The sequence below is a fragment of the Rhinolophus ferrumequinum genome, chromosome 2 (assembly GCF_004115265.2).
Source record: "Rhinolophus ferrumequinum isolate MPI-CBG mRhiFer1 chromosome 2, mRhiFer1_v1.p, whole genome shotgun sequence".
Taxonomy (NCBI): domain Eukaryota; kingdom Metazoa; phylum Chordata; class Mammalia; order Chiroptera; family Rhinolophidae; genus Rhinolophus; species Rhinolophus ferrumequinum.
In genome coordinates this window covers 41,155,115-41,178,370 of record NC_046285.1, presented here as the reverse complement: position 1 = coordinate 41,178,370, position 23,256 = coordinate 41,155,115, and the positions used below count along the sequence as shown (strand labels likewise).

The following is a 23,256-nucleotide window of genomic DNA, read 5'->3' as shown; positions in this document are numbered from 1 at the left end:
CTTCCATCTCAGTATTTCCTAGCTTCTTAGGAATTAAATAGTCATCGGGGTATTAAGATTGCGAGGGACCTACATTCCTGTTGAAAAAGGCAAGATGTAAGCCAAACTTTATTGGTCACAAGTGAAAAAAAGTAATTAAATTAATAAAAATTTTCAGTTACCCAACCCAGCAATAAAACTTACTTGCACAATATGTTGAATTAAGTAAAATGACAAGTTAATGAAAATGTAAAATGGTAATTTTTATGGTTTTATTAAGATTCCAAGTGACTGCACTGAGTAAGTGTATGGCTAGACTTGCAATATGATACTTACCAATATTCTCTCTCTCTCTAAGCTTCTGTTTTCTCTGACATAAATAGGGACTCATAGTCTTAAAATCACTGTGATCATTGAGATATTCTTGAGCTTTTAGGAAAAAAGGTATAAATTAAGCCCACAATTACAGTATTTTAACTAAGTTCAAAGAGATATACGATGACAAATTTAAAGTTTCCCTTTAGGTAGCGGTTTCCTCTGTGTAAACAAATTGTTACCAAAATTTATTGAAAAATAAGAATTCCTATTTGTGTGGCATTGAATTAATGATACAAAAAAAAAAGCTTCCTGAATGACAGCTCTAGTGACTGAAGTGGCATATTTAAACCATTATGTTTGTTTCACTTACAAACTCTGTCTTAGAAATACTATCAACTGGTTATACTGATATATGGAATCGGTCTTTCAGTTCCAGGATGTGTTTTGTATCAAAGTTTCTCTTCATTGGTTTTTGGAATCTATAGGCAAAATAATACATAAATATTAATGTAAATCCCAGCTGTAATTGTTTCTCAGTATTTGATGACATCACAAATCCCTTAAGATTTATATTCATATTGTGTTGTAAATATCACCAGAACCATTCAGTATGAAAATAAAAACTCTAAACAAAACTTGAAAATAATGCATATGCTTCTTTCTCACTATGAGGATCGTTTCCTAGCTACCCTACTTACCCCAGTGGAATTTTACAAAAATGTTCCTGGCACTCAAAGTTGATCTAACAAAGAATCAAGTGGGCTTATTTTAAAATGCACCCCGAAATATGATTGCTGGTTTTGAAATTCTGATTTTTGTGCTTATGTAATACATAAACAGCTTTGGTTTTAAAACAAAATTTGGCAAAAAGACTATTAGTGCATTATGTGTTCTAATCACGTGTGGTGTTTTGAAAAAAGTAGATTCAAAATTGACAAAATTGTTTCATTGGCATTACAGTTCAAATGCATGGCTTTTCTTTTTCAAAAGTTGCATAAAATAAAAGTAAAATCAACAGATGTTTCTTAAATGAATCATATATGAATTTAATTGAGTTTCATAATATCCAACAACCACACTACAGACATAAATTTTCATTATGTGCTTTTGCATCCTTTGTTTTGCAGTTTACTCGGCTTTAGTTTATGGTCAATTCTGTAATGTGCCTTAACATCAATTTTGAAATGTCTGGGCTTCTCAAAAAAGTTTCTCCCAGTGATAGGAATAGTATGTACTCAAATTCTAGTATCAATGGCCCAGCTTTCATTGATTTTTCTTTAAGCGCTTTTCTTTTTTTCAGTAAAATATATGAACTTAGAGACAGAAGTTTCCCTGGCTCATATTACACTCAAGAGACAATGATGATACTGAAGTCCTTTTCATAATCAGGGTCTTTGTAAAGATTGTCCAGGTATTCTTAGCCAAAATATCCCTCTCATTGTGCACCACTCCAGGGCAACATGTGGTGTGCCAGCTGGATGCCCTCCCTACATGCCTCAGGTGGCCACATTTCAATGGTGTCTATAGAGCACAGGCCAAATTCTCATTCTCTGTGTTAATCAGTGGGAGAATTCCCATAGAAAATGGGATGGGAACATATTTTAGGAAAACTCAAAGAGATTATCCAGATGATTAGGCCAGGACATTGTAAGTTGGGGTTTTATGTAGGATTTCTATGGCATTATCTTGTTTGACCATGAAGAATGCTAGAAAAATTGGAGATATTTAGAAATTTAAAATCATATTTTTTATTCCACTGTATTTTCTCCCAAGAGATTTCTACAAAAATTTTCTTTAGATACAATAGGAGCTCTTCTTGATTCATTACATCAAAGACAACTGATGTACCTAGTAATATAATTTGATTGAGCTTTTTCCCATGATCTTGAAAGGATTTGAATTCTACTATAGAACTCTCATTATACCTCTCTTCTCAATTAAATTCTAATCAATTCTACAAACATTTGGTAAGTACTTACTATATACAAAGCACTGTGAAAAATGCTCTGAATAATTCTATGTGTGGTGCTTTATGATGCATAACACATTTGCACACTCATTATCTCATTTATGTGGTAAAGGTCCCCCTTATAATTATTAGTTACTTAAACTGCCTGGAGTTACAGATGATTTTATATTTTGATTTTGTTTTGTTTTTGATGAGTCCATAGACCATTCTAGAAATACATTCAGCATCTTTTGAACAAAAAATAAAGTCGTCATTGCATCATATTAAATTGATTTGGGTTGGAACCAATGGCATTTCCTAAAATTTTGTTTATTTGCTGTGCCATTAGGCTCAGTCTAAAGTGTATTTTTAATGACCTAATTAAAAGGTTTGTGAACATGTTCACAAAAAATAACTTTATACTACTTTTAAGGCAATATTGATTTATTGTATTTTATAATCTTTTTTAAGATAAAAAATAATTGATTTCTCCAGTAACTAATCATATTTAAAATTATATCAAATTCTACTGCTTGACCATGAAGTCTGTTAAATGCTATACAACTTCTGGAGCATAGGTCTCAGAGCTATTATTCTCCATTTAGCATGTGCATTATTTTCTACTATTGTTGCATCTACTGCAGAGTAAAAGGTTCCACTTCTACATTAATATTGCACTATAAAGTCTTATTTCTACATATTCCTGAGATTTTTTAAAAGTTTTTTTCTCAAACCTACTTTGTAAATACTTTAAAATAACCTTATTTTCATTTTTATTTACTCATTTTATTTCCCTAATCCAAAGCATTGAAATGGAATTTATCCTTTAGCATTTTTAACATTTTCAATTTAAAGGGAAATCACCTTCACTTTAGGCACTGAACACGTCACTTTTTTCACAAACTCCAAACTCAAAAACTGGTAGGAACTTCTTCGTTTGCTTTATTTCTAACATCAAATTTGCAAGAAGGCACTCTCCAGGTAACCCTTCAGCTATGTTACCTTGGGTGTTTGGCCAGAGGGCAGTCATGTTGACCCCATCTGCGAAGGCTGGCTAAACTAGAATCTTGGACTATTAGAATGCCATTCATCAAGGTCCACATAAAGTAAGGTAGGTAGGAAGCAAGAGGACAGATGGTAGGTTCGGCAGCAAGGAACTTGTTTGTTGACATTGATATAGACCCTTCTTCTTGCCAGAGTGACTCCATGGACTTGTTTTGGCATGGAAGACTAGGCCAAAGCTATCATTTTAATAGAAGGTGAGCTGCAGGCAAACTGGAGAGATCCATGCACAGTAGGTGTTTAGGGTTGGCTTAGATTTTGTCTATCAGCTTGACTGTCATACATACTTGATTGATGTGCTTGGGGCTCGAAAGTGCTGCGTTGATGTTGAAGACTGTGTCATAAGGTTCCTGATATGGTGCACATGTCTGAATGGAGTTGGACATTGACTATCTTTGCACATGCCAAGCAACACCAGACTTGAGCGCATTATTCAGCGGTTGAGTAGCAGATGGTGAGTGCAGACATTTGGAGGGGGTGTGCCTTCAAACACAATATGGAGCCGGCAAACTTACTTAGAAGGTTATTGCATGTCTTGACTTTGGAAGCTATTTTTTCAGCACTGGTGAAAAAAAATTCAAGTTCCATCCATTGTTAATCTCAGAAGACTCAGCATGGTTCGCGTTTCAGGCAAAAGAAATGTGAAAATCAAATTCACTCTTCGGTATGTTGGTCACAGTTGGTTGAAGGTGACTTCTTTGGTGTTGGCTAAATGGGCCAAATAAACATTCTCAGACTGATTATTACTGAATGTGGTACCAAGATAGTTATTAACAAAATAGGTAAACTTTCTCTAGAAGTGGTAGAGGAAGGGCCATCAGAGCACTGGAAGAACACTGTGGTCAAATATGGTACTTAAGAGTGACTTTATTTTCTTTGGATTTTAATTCAGGAAAGTATTATATGCTTCAGAAATAAAGCTAAGAAAATCAAGTATATGTTTTTCTTTTTAAATTAAATGTATTGGGGTAATGTTGGTTTATGACATTATATAAGTTTCAGGAGTACAGTTTTATAACACAACATTGCATTGTGTACTCACCACAAAAACTCATAGACACGGACAATAGTTTACTGGTAACCAGAGGGTAAGGGGTGTGGGGCATGATAGAAGAGGATAAAGGGGATCAAATATATGGTGATGGAAGAACTGACTTTGGGTGGTGAAGACAGTATAGATGATATATTATAGAATTGTAATTTGAAACCTATATAATTTTACTAACTAATGATGCCCCAATAAATGTATTACAAATTTTAAAAAATTCTGTAAAAATTTTGAAAGCACATAATTTGCTAGGCTCAATGGAGATATATGTTATTGTTTAAAGTTGCTATTAGAAGTATTTGTCAAATGTATGGTGACAGAAGGAGACTAGGCTTTGTCTGGTGAGCACACCAATATCTTAATAAATGTTCTTTGTACCTAAAATTAGGGAGATTCACATATGAATGAGCATAGTAATTCCACATGTATAGGAAAAGTGATTTTTATTGGTGTTTCATTTTGTTTCCTTGAGTGGATTATGAACAGATATAAATTTGTTTTAGGTTTAAAATAATTTTTTTTTCAGATTAAAAGGTAAGGTATGCTCATTGAATATATTATAGAAATATAAAAATGTATATAACAAATCAAATTTCAATCAGGTATGAATAATCCTGTGATTTTGCTCTGCTTCCTTCTGATTTATGTACATTCATTTCTCAGTGTATGTGTGTTTTTATGCACGTATATATGTATGTATGTATGTATGTTTTTATATAAAAGTTTGGATCATATAGTCCATATTATTTCTTCAATTAGCATTAATTATATTATTAGTTCTCAGAGTCATAAAATATTCATTTTAATGGCTGCATAATATTTGTACCTTATTTATGTACCAAAAAATTTTAAACTCCTCCATATTTGATATTAAGGTTATTTTTCACCATTATTCCTACTGCTCTGTGGACCATTCTTATGTATAAATTTTTATCTGCATCTTGAATTACGTTTTCAGCATATACCAGAAGTGCCAAAAAAATGTACACAATTGGACACTGTTGCTCAAGCAGTAGTTTGCCATAAGCAGAAGTGTCTGGACGCTGATGGTAACCACTTTGAGCACCTCTTGTAATTGCAGAAGTCAAACGTGACTTGTATTCATCTTTTGTTATTTGTATGTATTGAATACTACAATTTTAATAGTTTTTTCCTGTCTTAAAATGTGTGTACTTTTTTTGGCACCCTCTGTATTTTTCAAAGGTTAATTTCTGGGTTAGACAATATAAACTTCTCAATGTTCTTTTGATAATTCCTCCTAATTTGTATGTAACAGTACTTTTCTAATTGTACTCTTACCTGCTTTGAATAGTATCATTTTTTAAATATTTCCAGTTTGCAGGTAAAAAACTGGTTTATTTTGTTTTAATTTGCATTGATTCATATAGTGCTGGAATATTGTTCATATGCTTATTTGCTGTTGTTTTCTTACTTTTAGAAATCGTTTGCTCATGTCCCTTATTCAGGTTGTTTTGATGAGTTGTAAGACATTTAAAAATGTTGTCACTAATTTTGTCAAACGTGTTGCAAAAATGTTTCTTCCAGTTTTCATATGACATTAAATTGTTTTTGCTATTGCTGATGTGAGGAAATTTTACATATTTGTGTGGTTAATTCTGTTGTACTTTTTACTCTATGAGTATAGCCTTTGCTTTTATCTTCTTTTTAACAGCTTAAAGTGAGATAAGTATTCACCATTTTTCTAATAGCATCTTGGTTTTATTTTGTACTTTTAACTCTCAATTCCTTCCAGAATTTATTTTAACCTAAGGTATGAGATAAGCATCTTAATTTTGTTCCCAATAGTTAATCAATTGTCCCAGCATCTTTTCCCCACTGATTGTGATGCTATCTTTATAGCGTACTAATTTTTATCAACATTAGGATCTATTTTTGGACTTTCAGTCTTTTTCAGTTCTTTCACCAGTTCCATACTATTTTCATTAGACCTTGACAGAGTTTACATGTTTGTTAAGTCAAATTCCCTTACTTTATATTTTCCGAAAATAATTTGACTATTGTCACCTACTTATTTTTTAGATTAATTTACTTCATTGAATTCATAAAAATGTTCCACTGGAGTTTTATTAAACCTATAAAGTATTATCAATATCTTTGTAATATTCAGTCTTCACATTTAGAAGCATTGTGTGTTTACATTTAGGTAATGTTTCATACATAAATAAATTGTGCCTTTCTATTTATATAAGTTCCCAAATTCCTTATTATATTTAAGTATAGATATGTTATGTTCTTGTTATTGTCTTTAAATGGTTACATACCATTTTCTAGTTGTTCAGCAGAAAAGTTGTATTTTCTTCTTTATAATGTTTGCCTAGCTATTTTATTCAACTTTCCTGATAATTTTAATAATTTCTTATAAGTTCTCTTCAAGGTCATAAGTTATCTGCAAATAATGATGACATTATCTTTTTTCCCCCTCTGATTTCTGTTTAATGTCCTATTTCATTGATTAGAATTTCCAAAACAGTTAAAGAATCATGGTTACAGGAGGCATTCTCTTTCTTGATTCTTTGGTAATATTTCTAATTTTTCTCATAGTTAAGGTGGATATTAGGTATTGACTTAAGACAAATATTCATTGTAATGTTAGTAAGGTGAATTATAATACTATTTTCCAGCCCTTTCTTTGTTTATTAGGAATGAGTGTTGAAGTACATTGCATGCCTTTTTTGGGCAAATGTTGTCTAACTGATGGACGTAGACTTTTCTTGCGATGTCTTTTTCAATTCAAATCAATTCAAACACATATTTATTCAGCACTTACTGTGTATCAGAAATTATTTGCTAGGCATTGGAATTCAGATGTGTAGCCCCTTCCCTTGAAAACATGTAAGGTATTTTGGAACATGATAATTCAGCAAGGGATGTATAGTAATTGATTTACCATTATTAAATTGTCCCTGCATTAAAACTTTGTAACTAGGATTTTATTATGAATACTTTGAGGGCTACCTTCAATTGTATACCATGTCAAAATGTGAATTTCAAAAATTGTTAAGATTAAAATTATGATTTACAATTGAAATTATGTGTTTTTGTATCTGAAGTACTAGTGTTCAGATTCTAATCAAGAACATCTATAAAACTTGATAGTGTCTCAGAAAATTCATAGAATTCTATAATATAGATTGTTTCTATTCTGAAAATTCATAGACCTCTATAATGTAGATTGCTTATATTCTATACAATCAGGAAATTGGAATTTCTAGTCATACTTTATCACTTCTTATACAATATGATAGAAATGATATGCAATATTGGGGCAAATCTCTATCATAATGCCATCATATTTTCATTTCTCTGGAAGTCTTCAGAATTATTTGTAGGATTTAAGTATGCATTTACATTGGTTTGTTTTCAATTGAAGTTTTTTTTTTGTATTAATTTTTTTGCTTCAATGTAGTTTAGCATAATATAGCCTGTTTTCCCCATCTAGTGTTATACTTTCTTTTATTTTCAGAATCCTTTATTTTGTTCTTTTATACAGTATGCATAAATGAACTTCTGATGTTTTTAAACTATACCCCCTTGACCAGATTCTTTGTATTTCACACAAATTAAATCAACAATATTGATTGATAATCAATGTTATACTCAGCATCATGTTGTTATGAATTACAGTACAGAAAAGCATAGATCACATACTTTCAAGAAACTTATTTTCTAGTTGGTAGATAAGATACAAATAAGGAAAAATGCAAAAACAACAAATCCTAATAAAATGTTTATAATGGCTAACATAAATACAGTCATATTCTTGTTCTATATTTAAGCAAATGTATTAGAACTCACAGCATATCTTTTGTGTATTGACCTCATCCTGGACTCTTCATGCTTTTCCTATTGTTACTGTATCTTCACCATTATTTCCTCATTTGCTGCTTAAAAATTGTATTTACTTCTGTAAGATTTTTTTCTTTTAATTCTCTTTTGAACAACACTGGATAGACAAATGTCATGCACATTAATCTCGAAATATTACCAGTGATAATTTGTTTCACACCAAGGTGACCCTGCTCAGAGTTTGGAAATAGGAATAGTGCAGGCTACTATAATTGTAGACTGAAAATCATTGCTTTCTGAATTTCTTATTTCATTAAAGAACTTGCCCTGATTTATAGAATCATTCACAAAAGAATTAACATGCAAAGTAGGAGAAATCCAAATGCTAACATGAAGTTAGTATCTCTACTGAAAGGGAATTTTAGCATTTAGCTTTGCTGTATTAAGGAAGAGGAGTCTCATCCTTTGGGCTTTGATGAGGTTTTTATATCATAGGGCCATCCATTTTAAACGTTAGCATTCAATAAATGTTCTAAGTTATAACCTTAAAAATTCATCATATTTTGGAAAATTTATATCCCCCCTCAATATTTAATGCCTGCATTGAATAATGTTTGTCACAGACCACAATACCTATCCCTGTGGAACTGTTATCTTATCTTAATTCAGAAGCAATGCTATTGATTAAGTAATACTTAACAGCTTCCAAACTTCAAGGCATTTTTCAGCCACCATTTCTCCCTAACCTCACTATGAGCTTCCTGTGTGGTATCATTCATTAGAGGTCTTATTAAAATGTAAATAAATTACACCCAGCGTATTTCCTGTATTTGCCCAACTTGTTACTATATTGAAACAAGTGTCTTAATGAAACACATATTGATGTATTGTGTATTTCCGTGCTAAACCAAAGTGAGGAGGAAGTTATATGAATATATAACAGAACACACTTCATAACAGTTTTTGTTAAAGCATTTTATGAATTGGAGATAATATGAGCCATGGGAGATGATGTAATTCTACATGACAGAGTTCACAGAAAGAGGATAGCTCCTCAGATAAAATTGGATTAGATTCTTGAGTGATATGCATTGGGGCTTTTATGGAGCTTTACCTTTACAAGCTTAACTAACTCTCACTTTTCCATACTAATATTGTAGTGTTGTGATAAAGAGAGCAAAAATAAAAATAAAGAAACAAGAACGTTACCTAAATTAATTTGTCTTTGGCCTTTATATACAATATCTGATGTTTTAGCATCAAATTTACCATTTTATTTTTGTTTTCCATGAGTTATGAAGCTATTTCTAACCTCCATATTATGAAACAAATTGTCTAACAGTTACCTAATGTCTTAGTACTTCGTTATGTATAATAAATAATCTTCATAGGGCATGATCAGATAAAATCTAACTAATGTAATAATGAGCAATAATAATGAAAAATAGTAAGAATAAATAATAATCAATAGCAGACCTATGAAATACAATAGTACTTGTTTAATTACTAAATTAATTTGTAAAAAATAATTGCTACTGCTTGAGTACATACCAAATAGTTGAACTAGGACGCTACTAAGTGAAAAAAAGAGGAGAAAAAGAGGAAGCCAAACTGGGATAAAGATTTGTCATGTTTGAATGAAATTCTGAAGTGCCAGTAGTGGTTGATTGTCTCTGTGTGATCAGACTTTTGGTGTTTGTAATTTTTCCTTATACTTTCCTGTTTTTGCCATTTTATTTGCAATGGGCATATGTTAATTTTGTAGTGAAGAAAAGTTTTTGTAAAGATGTGTTATGCATAGACCATTTGCAAATAATTCATGGAGAGTTAACTGTATAAAATCTCCCAGGAAGAGTGGAAACCATGAGCTAAATTTAAGGGCAATGTATTCCGTTATACAAACAATCCATTGTCTTAGAACGTATTGAAGTTTTACTGTCACTTTTCTTACTGCTTTAAAATTCCGATCTGGAGACAACTTAATCACAGAGATAACAATAATATGAATAGCATTATGCTCTGTATCCACTTCTCAACTCTACTTAGGAAGAAAAGTCTTTAGTATGTTGAGAATATGATCTGATATAAGATGTGTTGCCATCTATGGAGAAAGACATTATTAGGAGAATTCTTTTCCTCCTATTCTCTTTCAAAGTCAATCTCCCTGAGGAGAACTGTATATATAACTAATATTCTCTTTTTAAAGCATTGTTTAGTCCAAGTCATGGGGACTCAATCAAGCTCATGAGGTGAGATCATTACTAGGAGGCTTACCTAAATATTTATGTAACATGTAGCAGCTGGAGAGCCAGGTAAATACCAATGCAGTTAATTACATTTTGTTAGAATTACTATAGAAACATGTTATACGGGGCCTCTGTTACTTATATAGAGGTTTAGTACAACTTAGAAAAACGTGTCCTCTTTGGGCTACCTCTGTGCAAATTTTTAAAAGAAACCCTTTGCTCCAGTTGATGCAGCTTAGATGGGGGAATGTGGTGTCTAGAACAGAACACACCTCTGGCTTGGGGGCTCTTGTGCAAGGGCACAAGCAGTTATGACTGCCTTATGTTATGTGCTTCATTAATGATTTGAAAATAGCTGCCTTTGCTCCATAGATTCCAAATGGTTGTATTCTTGCACAGAAAGCCAAGAATAACCTTCAGGCAACTTAGCAAGAAGATGCTTATCTAAGCTTTAAGTTAGTCTTGGACCTTAATGATACAAGTCTATTACTTTGCTTCAGACATCTGATTTGAATAACACTGAGGGTAAAATAAAATGAAATTAAGTCATTACAAAAGCATAAATGAGTTTATCAAGTCCAGCTCCTAGAAGATGTAAACTGACATTTTAAAATTGCATCTAAAATCTTGGGGTCTCCTAGAGTACATTTAGATGACTTGATACATGAGAAGGTAGATAAAAAGACAGAGACAGATGGACATCTCTTTGTTCCAAAAAGAAATATAGAAAGGTGGTTTGAAGGGATACACACACACACACACACACACACACACACACACACACACACACCTATTTAGAATAAATGAAAGTAAATAAAATAAATGAAGTATATAACATAAATGAAATAAATGTAAACTAAAATGGGTAAACAAGGGAAAAACATGAGAAGGGATAAGAATTAGATCTATATAAAAAAATCCTATATGGAATCTTATGTACATTTATAAATTGGGTTTCTGCTATATGCTATGAAGAAATACATTACTGATACTAAGACTAGAAAGAAATATCTTCTTGTGATACCCTTCAGTATATGAAGGGATCACCATATTATATCCTGAATATCATGAGAAACAAAGAACATTTTTTTGGTACACTTCTGTTGTATTCCTCAATATAGATTGATAACATCTTCGTAACGTGCAATGTGTTTTTCTCAGTCTTATAAGATACAGACTCAGGTAGATAGCGTTCCATTCTGGTATAGTTTCAAGGAAGATTTCAGAGTATATCTAGATGCTAAATGCCAATGAAAGGACTGCACATCCTTCAGGCAATTTTCTATGTATACTGTTTCTCTAAGTTACACCTTTGATTTTTATTGGAGAATGGTGAACTCTAGACTGTAGTACTAGAAAACACTTAGAATACAGCTATTCATTGTTAACAATAGCAGAAATGATAATCAAGTTAGACGTTGGACTGAAATTCTCTTATAGAAATTGCAAATCCTAACAAAAATATACATGTAAAAAATGCCCATCCACTTTACCCAAAATTTTAGCTGAAGAAGTATCATTTTATAGGACCAAAAAAATCTCTTTGAACATTTGTTTTGGTTTTGCTCTAACATACAGACAAATGGGGGATGGAGGCTCTAAGTCTTTGTTACAGTTTGTTATTGTCTAATTGATAATTTCACACTACAAGGTAGTACAATTTCATCACATACTTAATCACCAAACTTGCTTGTGTCCATAAGCAATTTATGTGATGCTTCAGTACTTTGTTGTATGGATTAGATTCCTTGTTTTCCAAATAGAAATAGTCATATTTCCTGTTACAGTTTTCTGGGTTAAAGGTGAATTATCATGACAATTTAGTGCGATGAATTTTGGTGAATACTTTGATTTCCTTGACACCTTGTAAATGGGAAGAATTGATATTGATCCCAAAACATCAGTGAGCTATTCAAAGTTGATGCATCAAACATTCTGAATTTCTACTGCACAAAGTTTGCTAATTTTCCCATTTATTTTAGTCTCTTTGAAGAAAAAAAAGTTTTGAAAATTCCTAGAAACAGATACTATATATTTATCTCACTTTATGTGATAAGAGTGATTTTGGAAGTCTATTCATAGTTTAAATGCTCTAGGAGAATCTGTTCTTCAAGGGAATTCTATTGTGGATTATTATGTAAAGCAAAAGTCATTTTAAAAGTTAGTAGTACTCCCTATTTCTATATGGGAACTTTCTGATTTATAAGAGTTATTTAAGTGTATTCCCTTAGGATGTTCCTGAGGAGCTATAACCTGGGCAGAATAGGAAACTGAGGAATAAGTTGGTAAAAACAAACCTGCTCTAAGTATTTTGACCTCTTAGATCTCTGAGCTAATATTTGTTATGAGATTAAGTCTATATGACATGTTCTCTACAGTTGCCCAGAATTGGTTTCTTCCAGCTTAGTTAGTCTAGCTTCAAATCTCCTAATAATCCTTTATGAGCCATGTACGAGGTGTGATAAATGGTGAATGTTTATATATGGTGAATGTTTAAATAAAGAAAATTGTGATAAATGATGTGATAAATGGTGAATGTATATATATATGGTGAATGTTTAAATAAAAAAAATTACAGTAAAAGACACATTGCCATTAACCCCCCTCAAAATACTCCCCCTCGCTTCGAACACACATCCCATCATTCTTGTCACTTTCTGAAGCAGTTCTGAAAGTCCTTTTTCATGAGTATCTGTAGTTGTGTGGTCATGACTGCCTCGATGTCCTGAATTGATTCAAAACATTTACCTGTCATGGTCATGGAGGATGAAACCTCTGGTGAATACTGCTGCTCATAACATCAAGATAATGTTAATTGTGTTTTTTGACCTTGATGGAATTGTATGAGCTGAGTTTGTACCAGGAACACTACAGTGAGCTCTGAATGTTATAAGGGCTTATTAGAATGTTTAAGAAATTATGTGCGTAGAAAACAGCCTGAGAAATGGACAAACGGTTTCATCCATCATTATGACAGTGCTCCATGTCACACATCGCTTCTGGTACAGCAATTTCTGTCAAATAAAAACATTACGGTGTGTCCTCATACATCTCATTCAACACATCTGGCACCATGGGACTTCTGGCTCTTCCCCAAAGTCAAAATGACCATGAAAGGTAAACATTTTGAATTGATTCAGGACATCGAGGCAGCCACGACAGTGCAACTGAAAACACTCATGAAAGAGGACTTTCAGAACTGCTTCAGAAAGTGGCAAGAATGAAGTGTTTTCCAAGTGAGGGGGATTAATGGCAATGTGTCTTTTACTGTAATAATTTTTTTAAAAATTTAAACATTCCCTATATTTTTTTGATCACACCTTGTAATTCTAGTTCTTCTCAATGAGTGATTCCTTTCAGCTCTTCAAAGTAAGACAAAATTCTTTATCTCCCAAAAGAGAAGTTTGGCTCATCCTTCATCCACCTCCCAATCCTAATGACCCAACCTAACTCAGATTTGATGGACTATCTTAATTTCCTAGTTTTAGACTTTCTAGAGACATAGTAGAACAGGCAGTTGAGAATTCTCTGTACATGTGTAACCATCATGGTAACTTTCGCTCAATGGCAGTTGGACCTCCTCACCCCACCCCATCCCCCTACATACTGCACCAGGGCCTCTGATTCTAGCATTACAAGGAAAAGAATTAGGCAATTGTTTCTTGCTGAAGGAATACTGTAAATTATTTATGCTCACTGTATAGAGGAGATCATAAACTATATCACCCACCTGGATCCTTTTAGTAGTAAAAGGAGCCGCATTAAAAATTATGGTGAGACAAGCATAAGTGAGATATGATGTTATGGATGGACTGACTTTACCCCTTCCCCCTCCCCAAACTCCATTGGCACAATTGATCTACCAGGGAAGGGCATGCCGTGAAAACCCAAAATTTCACTGCTAAAAGGGGCTGACTTGATGGAGTAGAACATGGAAAACTACATGCCCCTAGGTGTTTTCAGAAACAACAGCAATCTCAATGGTAAATAAACAAGGAGTGTAAGCATCATAGATAGCCTGAAGTTGCAGTTCAGGTTGGGACAAGCAATAGGCTGGCATATTAGCAATTTGACAAGGAGGATTGGAGAAGGAGACTGCCACAGTGGGCCAATCAAAGCTAACACATATCCCTGTTGTTTTGGAAGTGCACACATATTTCAGCAAAGGCCAAAGAGGGTCTGAGATATCCAGATATCCCAGGCTGATGCTAAAGCCTTGTACAAATAGGAGATACGAGAGAGCCCAATGGAAAGTAAGAGCCAAGGAAGATTTGTAAACTGGTTGAACTTTGAATGCATTCCCCAACCAATAACATATTCATCTGAAAAGGGTGTTAGCTTATTGGCCCAAGGTCTTTGAGTACAACTTCCAAGCAGTCATTGGATGTAAACTGAAAATTGTGCTGATACAGAGGCCCGTCTTAACTAAGAAATGGAAACAGGATTTATCAAACCTGACCAGAGACATCAGCAGCTGCACAGTATAAGGAGACAGACCCTACAGAATTAGACTGGGAAGTCACTAAACAAACAAATAGCAATAACAACAACGACTCCCTTGGAGAGAAAAATCCAAGGCCAGAATTACTATGATATATTGTAGAAAAATGTTAATTTGCATGAAAAAAATTATGACACATGTACAGAAACAGGACTATAACCCATACCCAGTTATAAAAAAGCAGTCAAGAGAAACCATCTCTGGGTTACAAGGGGGAAAGCAGATGTTGAATTTGGCAGACAAATACTTGAAAGCAGCCATTTTATACACACACACACACACACACACACACACACACAAATAACTAAAGGAAACCATGTTAAATAATTAAATAAAATATTACTATATTTATTCTTCAAATAAAGAGTTAATATAATTACAGAAATTATTTTAAAAAATTCTGCAGTTCAAAAGTGCAATAACTAAAATGAAAAATGTTCTAGAAGGATTCAAATGCAACTTTCACATGTCAGAAGAATCAGTAAACTTGATTAATCAGTAGAATTTATCCAATTTTCTGAAGAACAAAAAATAAAATAATGAAGAAAATGTACAGAGCTTCAAAGATCTGTGAGACACCATCAATCATACTAACATATTGTGTTATTGGAGAGGAGGAAGGAAGGGGAGAAAGGGCAGGAAAAGATATTTGAAGTAATAATGGAAAATAAACCTCATCAAATGTGATAAATAATAATAATATACACATTTGAGAAGCTCAATAAACTGCAAGTATGACAAACACAAGAGGATTCATACGTAGACACAGTATAGTCAAACTTTGAAAGCCAAAGATGAGAAATTCTTGAAAGCAGTGGGAGAAAAACGGCTTATTCAATACAGGAGACAACACTATGATTAGCAATTGATTTCTGATTGAAAGAAATTAAACTCAAAAGACAGAGGGATAACATATTGAAAGTCCTGAAGGAAAAAATACGGCAATCAAGAAATTTATATCCAGCAAAACTGTTATTCATAAATGAAAGTAAAATAAAGATATTCCAAGATGAATGAAGACTGAGGCAGTTTGTTGCTAGCAGACCTGCAACAATGAAGGGCATATTTTAGGTTGAAAGGAAATGACAACAAACAATAACTGAAATCCACCCAAAGAAATAAGTAGCACTAGTAATATAATTATGTAGGTCAATATGGATAGTGTATAAATAAATATATAACAAAACTCAGCTTAAGAAGAAAATAATACAGATTAGAGCAGAAATCAATGAAATGGAAAATAATAGAGAAAAATCAATGAAGACAAAAGTTGATTTTTTGAAAAGATGAACAAAAGTGACAGACCTTTAGCTAGACTATCCAAAGAAAAATGAGAGAAGATAACAGAATACCAAAGGGGGATATTACTACCAACTCCACAGAAATTAAAACAAAAAATTAAAAGTTAATGCTATGAACAAATGTATTCCAAGAAATTTGACAACTTAAATAAAATGGTCTCATTTCTAGAAATGCAAAAATTGCCAAAACTGATTCAAGAAGAAATAGAAAATCTGAATAGACCTATAACAGTAAAGATATAGAATTACTAAGTCACCACACAAAGAAAAATCTGCATGCAGATGGTTTCACTTCATTTTGTCCAATATATAAAGAAGAAATAATACCATTTTCCACAAACTTTTCCAGAAAATAGAGGGAAAAGGGACATTTTTCAATTCATTCTATGAGAATAGTATTTCCTTGAGTCCAAAGCCAGGCAAAGATATCATAAGGAAAAAAAAAACAGTATCCCTTATAAATATTAACATCAAAATCCTCAACAAAATATTCACAAACCATGTGCAACAATCTTTAAAAGAATTATGCACCCTGACCAAGTAGTATTTAGTCCAGGAATGCAAGGTTGGTTCAACACCCAGTAATCAATTAGTGTAATATACCATATTAGTAAAATAAATGAGAGAACCACATGACTGCCTCAAAAGAGACACAAAAAGCATTTTGAAAAAATCCAATATCTATTTGTGACAGAAACTTTCAACAAATTAGGAATAGAGAACTTCTGTCACCGAATAAAGGGCATCCATGAAAAACCTACAACTGTGAAAACATTGTAGTTAATGATAAAAGACTGACTGGTTTAACGCTAAGACTGAGAACAGGCAAGATTTTCAGATCTCATCTCTTCTGTTTAACATTGTACTGGAGTTCCTCTTCAGAAAGATAAGAAAAAGGAAAAGAAAGGAAAGGGGAAAAGGACAAAAAAGAAAGCAAGCAAAGGCTTCCAGATTGGGAAGTAAAAAGTAAAACTTTTTATTTGCATAAAATACAATAAGTATGTAGAAAATCTTAAGGAATACATTCACATACACAAACTAATAAAGAAGTTCAGCAAGTTCACTGGATACAAGAGCATTATACAAAAAATTTTATTGTATTTATGTAGACTAGCAACAAACAATAAAATTAAGAAAACAATTCTATTCACAGTAGCATCAAAAAGAATAAAGGCATTTTTGTAGAAATTGACAAGCTGACCTTAAAATTTATATGGAAGTGCAAAGGACCCAGAACAGTGAACATAATTTTGAAAAGGAGGACAAAGTAAGATGGCTTACACTTCCTGATTTTAAAACTTACTATAAAAACTATACTAAGGAAGAGAGTTTAGTACTGGCATATAAATCAATGGAATGTAATTTTAAGTTCAGAAAATTAACTTTTGCATTTTTGGGCAATTGACTATGACAAAGGTGCCAAGGAAATTTGATAGGGAAAGGAATACTGCCAGGACAGTTGGTGGTAGGACTGTATGAAATATAATGAATATCCATGATGCTAACAATATATGAAAACAAACAAACAAGAAGGTTTTAGAGCCTTATCTCACACCATTAACAAAGATTGATTCAAAATGGATCATGGACTTAAATGTAAGAGCTAAAATTATAAGACTTGTATAAGAAAACAGGAGAAAAATCTTTCTGACATTGGGTTACACCAAGTTCTTAGATATGACATGCAAAACATGATACAAAAAAAGGAAGAAATTTGATAATGTGGATTTCAACGAAATTAAAAACGTTTTCACTTCAAAAGATACCAGTAAAAAATTGTAAAGACTAGGAGAAAATATTAGCAAAATTTATGATTTGCAAATTTTATCTGATAAAGGCTTTTTATCTTCAGAATATAAAAAGAATTATTCAATTTAACAACAAAAAGACAACCCAATTAAAAATTGGGCAAAATGTTTGAATAGTTTTTTCACCAAAGAAGATGTAAGAATGACTAATAAGCCCATGAAAAGATGCTCAACATCATTAATCCTTAGGAAACAAATTAAACAATAGACATGGAAACAACCAAAGTGTCCTTTGATAGATGATTGGGTAAAGAAGATGTTGTACATATATACAATGGAATATTATTCAGCCATAAGAAAAGATGAAATACTGCCATTTCATCTTAAATTAAGTAAATTACTCAAATTTACTTAAAAATCATCAAGTTGTACACTTACAAGGGTGAATTTTATATTATATAAATTATGCCTCAATAAACTATTAAAATTAAATATGCATTATGCTTATAAAATTAAGAAAAGACACTACCTTAACCAAATGACTAAGATTAATATCCCTAGTGTAAGGTCATATTGATATGATGTATCCTCTAATACGATGTTATAAGAAGAGCACTTCATTCTTTAGCATTCTTCTCTAAAACTATAATCCCAATCTAATTATAAGAAAACATAAGATAAATTCAAATTAAGGAACATTGCACCAAATATCTGACCATCACCCTGTATCAGAACTATCAAAGTCATGAAAAACAATTAAAAGAATGAGACATCGTCATAGATCAGAGTAGTTTAGGAGAATTGTCAACTAAATGCATTGCGATATCCTAGATTAGATCCTTGGAACAGAAAAAGATATTGGTGGAAAAACTGGTAACAAAGTAGGGTAGGGAATAAGGGAATTTTCTGTACTGTCTTTGCAACTTGTCCATAAACGTGAAATTGTTCCAAAATAAAAAAGTTACAATTTTTAGTTTGACATAGACCCATTCATTTATTTTTGCTTTTACTTCCCTTTCCTTTGTGGTCAAGTTCATAAAATCCTCTCTGAGACCAAGGTCCATAAATTTAGTACCTATGTTTTCTTCTATCTATTTTATTGTTTGAGGTCTTATATTTAAGTCTTTAATCCACTTTCAGTTAAGTTTTTATGTGTGGTGACAAATAGCAGTGTAGTTTTATTCTTTTGCATATGGCTCTCCCAATTTCCCCAAAACTATTAATTGAAGAAGCTTCCTTTTCTCCATTGTATATTTTTGGCTCCTTTTTCAAAGATTGGTTGCCTGTATATATTTGGGTTTATTTCTGGGCTCTCAATTCTGTTCCATTGGTCTGTGTGTCTGTTTTCTGCCAATACCATACTGTTCTAATTATTGTCACTCTGTAGTATAATTTGAATTCAGGGAGTGTGACACTTCTGGCTTTGTTCTTTTTTTCTCAGGATTGCTTTGGCTGTTTGGGGGCTTTTGTGGTTCCATATAAATTTGATAATTTTCTATTTTATTTCTTTGAAAAATGGGATTTTGATGGGGATTGCTAATATATACAATGAAATGCTATTCAGCCATAAAAAAAGGAGGAAATACTGCCATTTGCAACAACATACATGGGTCTTGAGAATATCATGCTATGCAAAATAAGTCAGATGGAAAAGGACAAAAAGCATATGACTTCACTGATTTGTGAGATGTAAAACAGAAAGTAACAAACAAAACAAACAAAAACCTCATAGAAACAGACAACAGAAGGGTGGTTACCAGAGGGGAAGGGAGTTGAGAGGAGGATGAAAAGAGTAAAAGGGGTCAAATATATGGAGATAGAGCGAGATTAAACTTTGGGTGGTGAGCACAGAATGCAATATATAGATGATGTATTATAGAATTATACTCTTGAAACTTATGTAATGTTATTAACCAGTATCACCCCAATAAAATTAATTTTTTAAGAAGTTAAAATTTTTTAAAAAGGAACAGTGTATTTATAGGTTAAAGGAGAATTACGGTTCAAATATAATGTGGGGACCTTGTTTAGATCCTAATTCAAATAACCAGCTGTTAAAAAAAAAGAACAAAGACATTAAAAGTTAATTATTTGACACAGACAGGATATTTAATAACATTAAAGAATTACTATTATTTTGGATGTGGGATAATGATATGTGTCATGATTTTTAAGAGTCATTTTTTTGGTAACACTAATATATTCATGGATGGGATGATATGATATCTGGGATTGTCATAAAATGATCTGGTGGAAGAAAAAGTGAATGAGTATAAATGTAAAAAACATTGATGATGGGTAATGAGTACATGGCAGTTCATTTAACTATGCTCGCTACTCTTACATGTGTTAGAGATTTTTCATAATCAAATATTTTTAAGTGAAAAGAAAAAATGACCAAGGTAAATAATTAAAATATTATAATTTGCTCTCTATGCTGACCACAGGCAGGGCTTGTCTCTTAAAAATCAAATCTGAACAGTGTCAGAATGAATAAATCATAGAAAGGTGAGTGAACTCTCAAAAACAATCTGAGCAAGGTACAATCAATAGTGAATAGATTGGGGAGCATTAGGAGAAGTGCCTAAATTAGCATAGACCTCCTGCACTGGAGTGCTTTGTTGTTCTTTCTGTGAAATTCTGTGACCTGGTGATATCTAAAACTCCTATCTACGTGAGGATTTTAAAACTTAGAGTGTGGTCAGAGCAGTCTTTTATTCCTAGTGAGTGTTAAGATCAGTAGTTCCTCACCCCCATTCAGTTTTTTGTTGTTGTCTGGGCCTTGTGACTTACAGGATAGGTTACTGTAATGTAATGTATTTGCCACTCCTCTGGAAGGCCATTCAGAATTTAGACTAGTGCAGAATATACAACTCTTACTAAAGGAGTTTGTCTCTGCCAGGAGAAGCATTCTTCTCTGGGTTTTCTAATTTGCATTGATTGCTGAGCTCTGTACAGTGGATCACTGGGTGTTGAGTGTAATCTATAAAGCCTTACATAGTTTGGTCCTGATTAAAGATGGTCTGACACTGGTAGTCAATTTCAATAATAACTGAGATTGATCTGGGTGACTTGAAAATATTTTAACAGATTGTAGAACCCTAAATGTCAGGAGTTAGTTATTCTTATTGAAGACACATACTCTGGAAATCTACTATTTTAAAGGTAGTTTCAGTGTACAGAATTGAACTTTAAAAAAGAAACAGGAAGTTGAAAAGTAGGCAGTAGTGCAAAAAATTAGGTGCTAGTTCCAGCATTATGCTCCTTAATCTAATCTGACATGCCTTCAGAATATTTCACTTCCTTGATGCTCATTCTTCCAAACAGATTCGACGCAATACTTAACCCCACTATATAGTGACAGAGTTAATGATTTTCTCATGAGGCAGATATGAATAGGAACAGTATTCAAAGACAACTGGTCTCTCTTCCAGGTCCATCTTTGGGCCAAGATATGTAGTCGCCAACAGTGAGTTGGCGACTGTATTTTTTGAGTCCTGGCGCAAAGTAAGATCCATCTGTTTTGCCCAGCCGTTTGCCTGAATGCCACAAAATGATCCTGTTATTAGTCTTATTTGTGGTCCTATTTGAGGTTAGAGGATAATGTAAATAAACTTCGGTCCTCCTTATGATGAATGTAGCATGGGAATTAAAAGTGGTGGTATTGGTAGTGGTAAGTGATGTTGCGTCTCTATTTTCTCAATTGCTTTGTTTTCTTTGGATTGGGAAACAGACATTTAAGAATGAGTTTGTCATCTGGAAGGATAGTTGTGACCAAGATTCCCTCAACAGGATACAAGATGTTATTTTTGAGCTTCATTACCCTCACCAAGGGGGGGGGGCGGAAAAGAGAGGGAAAATAAATAAGGAAGAAAGTGAAAGTGAGGAAGAAACAGAGAAGTGTAGAGAAAGGTCAAAGAGGAGAAGGAGGAATGCCAATGAGGAGAGAAGGAGAATGGAACTTAGACTGTCTATTCATAGGAATGGCTTTATTATTTTGAACTGATAGTTCAGTGCACTCAACATCTGGTGAATTAAGGAAAAGGAAATCTGACTGATTAAATTGAACTGCTAGTTGTCAGTTAAATCGTTTATATATAAATATGCAGCCTAGTTTCCATCACCTTTTCTTGTCTGAACTAGACAGTGAGTCAGTTTCACTAACCATATTCAAACTGGTGACTAGAACGATATCAATTGGTGATTCAGATTTATGTAAAGGTGGGCAGTTTCTGAAATCAGTTATTGGGGATTATTGTTATTCCATATAATTTCCAAGCATGAGTTATTTTTGTCAGTTTCTCTTATAAAATGTTTTGTTGCCTTGTAAGGAAATATGTGCAGTCCCCTCCTTTCATTCACTTGTCCCCGGGTGACGCCTCCATAATTTGTCTTTACACTGGTGCATTTTTAGTCTAATTCAGGCATATGAGAAGCAGGGGAAAAGTTTAGTCAATGTCAGTGATTTTTTTTGGAGGATCCATTCATGGATAGATTTAGTGAATCTGAAACAGTTTGCATTTAAAATCTGTATACATCAAATAGACACAATACTCAAAATATTCCTCCATATGCTTCAAGGAAAAAAGAAAACAGAATTTACAAGTGAGAACTAGATGCATTTTCTAATAATAGATGCAATTTCAGGGGTGATTTATGATCATGCTCTCATGTGGAGATTAAAATATTACCTTGCACTAATGTGAAGGTGGACATAAATATACCACTTTAGTTCTACAAATATATAAAAAATGCATTGCTATGCTATGAAGTAAAAGAAAGAGAATTGTATTATCTTCATTTTTACATTAAAAAAACTATATATTTCCAAATCCTGTCATGTCAGTTATTTGAAGCTATAATAAAAATAGGGATGACTTAATCAGGTCTGTTTTTTTTTTTTAAACCATTATCTTCTTTACAGATGGTGTTGTATGAAGAAAGAAAGGATTAAAAAAAATTGCATGATGTTTAAAGCACAAATATTTAGGACATACTTGGAGATTTTAATGCTTGGACTCTTAATTTGAAGATTAAAAGTATATATGTTAAATATGTGATTATAGTTATTTAAACAAGGAGGTCTGGTTCAAACCCTGATGGTCTCCCTGTGCTGCTTCAAACAGCCGTGGCTGCATGTGACAGGATATACAGTACGATGTGGTATGGGGCACGCTACACCCACAATACATTGCAGTGGACGTTTTGTATTGGCAAATACAGCCGTTCACCTCTGCCTCACCATCTGCCCCACCACCAGTTCAGTCATTTGAAAGTAGTGGATCTAACTTTTTTTTC

General features: G+C 32.9%; 1 protein-coding gene across 1 annotated transcript in view; it reads left to right on the top strand.

The window, feature by feature from the left end:
* ZBTB20 (zinc finger and BTB domain containing 20) overlaps positions 1 to 23,256 on the top strand; it is a 755,626-nt gene that overhangs the window by 275,974 nt on the left and 456,396 nt on the right.